The following is a 2,500-nucleotide window of genomic DNA, read 5'->3' as shown; positions in this document are numbered from 1 at the left end:
AAAAGACCCGAAAGCCGCAATGTGCGTTGGAAGCTCAAGTGCTCGGCGTGTCCTGCAATTCGCACCGATTATCGTAGCTAGCTACGTTCTTCATCGATTGGTAATTCGAGTGATCCACCGCTTGAAGATGTATCTTTGCCACCGTGGGACTTTTAATAAGTATCCTAAATCTGCATTGAGAGGGTTTGAAAACAATTGTATGCAGTTTATAAAAACCATAGTTGTCTTTACTTAGTTAGGCGAAGAAGTGTAAAACTTCCTTCTTTAAACCTTGCCGTCAGCATAAGCTGAAGACTTGATCAGGTACCAAGTATGTAGCAAGACAGGCTTTTCATTATAAACTACAATTGTTTTGCAAAAGAAATTATGGCTATCGTTAGATAACCCTCACTCTTTGTTGCATTGGATAATGAAAGATGGATGTATGAATGAACGAATGTAATGCAAATTAGAATCATGTTGCAATGGCTAAATGTTTGCAATAAACATTCACAATTGCGACTCTAATGCAAATACAATTCAATTGCATTCACCATATTAGCATCTACAATATCACTATGCAGAGTGTTTGATTGTTTGAAGGTTGTATTTCTCTTATAATAAGAGGGTAATACGTTAATGATCCTTCCGCAGGTTCACCTACGGAAACCTTGTTACGACTTTTACTTCCTCTAAATGATCAAGTTTGAACATCTTTCCAGCACAATCCGACCACTAGTTTCCCAATGGTCTGGATTGACCAGTCCGAAGTCCTCACTAAATCATTCAATCGGTAGTAGCGACGGGCGGTGTGTACAAAGGGCAGGGACGTAATCAACGCAAGCTAATGACTCACGCTTACTGGGAATTCCTCGTTCATGGGCAATAATTACAATGCCCAATCCCCATCACGAAATGGGTTCAAGCGGTTACCCACTCCTTTCGGAGCAGGAAACAGTATGCACGATGACCACTTCAGTGTAGCACGCGTGCGGCCCCGGACATCTAAGGGCATCACAGACCTGTTATTGCTCTGTTTCGTGCGGCTGCGAGCGCCGCTTGTCCCTCTAAGAAGTCCTTACAGTGCTACAGCATCCTTACCCTAGCCAATTCTGTAGGCTAATAGCAGCAGAGCCCTCAACAGCCGAAACCATCAAGAGATACTACCACCCACAGGTTGACTAAGGGGGAGTACTGCAGTGTAAACTGCAAGTCTATTTAGTAGGCTAGAGTCTCGTTCGTTATCGGAATTAACCAGACAAATCACTCCACCAACTAAGAACGGCCATGCACCACCACCCACTGAATCAAGAAAGAGCTCTCAATCTGTCAATCCTCTCAGTGTCCGGGCCGGGTGAGTTTTCCCGTGTTGAGTCAAATTAAGCCGCAAGCTCCACTCCTGGTGGTGCCCTTCCGTCAATTCCTTTAAGTTTCAGCTTTGCAACCATACTTCCCCCGGAACCCAAAAACTTTGGTTTCCCGGAAGCTTCCATTCGAGTCATGAAATTAGTTACTCAGAATGATCGCTGGTTGGCATCGTTTATGGTTAGAACTAGGGCGGTATCTGATCGCCTTCGAACCTCTAACTTTCGTTCTTGATTAATGAAAACATTCTTGGCAAATGCTTTCGCTGTAGTTTGTCTTGCGACGGTCCAAGAATTTCACCTCTAGCGCCGCAATACAAATGCCCCCGTCTGTCCCTCTTAATCATTACCTTGGATTCTTAAGACCAACAAAATAGAACCAAGGTCCTATTCCATTATTCCATGCAAGATCATTCAAGTTAAGGTAGTGGTACGCATCATATAGATGGTTGACCATACCGTTTTTAGGCACCTCTTTCGAGGTTTTGGACGCCTGCTTTGAGCACTCTGATTTTTTCAAGGTAAAAGTCTCGATCGCTTGAATCAACACTCGGTAAAGAGCATTGATAGCAAATATCGAGCAATTTTCTGTCTAAACACTATGAATGTAACCACCAGGAAAGAGGAATGAAGGTTCAAGCAAGCATCCGTAGACACAAGCAAGAAACCTAACATCACCATCTAACCCTTTAATCAGTGGACCCCATAGGTTCGACTGAAATCCAACTACGAGCTTTTTAACCGCAGCAACTTTAATATACGCTATTGGAGCTGGAATTACCGCGGCTGCTGGCACCAGACTTGCCCTCCAATAGATCCTCGTTAAAGGATTTAAATTGTACTCATTCCAATTACGGGGCCTCAATAGAGTCCCGTATTGTTATTTTTCGTCACTACATCCCCGTACTGGGATTGTGTAATTTGCGCGCCTGCTGCCTTCCTTAGATGTGGTAGCCGTTTCTCAGGCTCCCTCTCCGGAATCGAACCCTAATTCCCCGTTACCCGTTACAACCATGGTAGGCGCATAACCTACCATCGACAGTTGATAAGGCAGTTGCTTGAGGGATACATCGTCGGCTCAGAGGCCATACGATTTGCTCAGTTATTCAGAGTCATCACAAGAAATGCAACCGAAGTTGCTAAGATCCCCACTGCTA

The 2,500-nt window shown here is 44.3% G+C and overlaps 2 non-coding genes across 2 annotated transcripts in view; both read right to left on the bottom strand.

The window, feature by feature from the left end:
* Positions 1 to 129, bottom strand: part of LOC149092526 (5.8S ribosomal RNA) — a 155-nt gene extending 26 nt beyond the window's left edge. The window contains exon 1 of the ribosomal RNA XR_016200842.1: positions 1 to 129. This exon is cut by the window's left edge and continues 26 nt beyond it. This is a non-coding gene — a ribosomal RNA (5.8S ribosomal RNA).
* A 487-nt stretch (positions 130 to 616) lies between these two features.
* LOC149092525 (small subunit ribosomal RNA) overlaps positions 617 to 2,500 on the bottom strand; it is a 2,170-nt gene continuing 286 nt past the window's right edge. The window contains exon 1 of the ribosomal RNA XR_016200829.1: positions 617 to 2,500. This exon is cut by the window's right edge and continues 286 nt beyond it. This is a non-coding gene — a ribosomal RNA (small subunit ribosomal RNA).

Source organism: Tetranychus urticae, unplaced genomic scaffold (assembly GCF_039701765.1).
Source record: "Tetranychus urticae isolate SD_2017Ah unplaced genomic scaffold, NJAU_TeUrti_SD_1.0 Scaffold_8, whole genome shotgun sequence".
NCBI lineage: Eukaryota > Metazoa > Arthropoda > Arachnida > Trombidiformes > Tetranychidae > Tetranychus > Tetranychus urticae.
The sequence above is the reverse complement of the archived record's forward strand: the minus strand, read 5'-3'. Positions and strand labels throughout refer to the sequence as shown.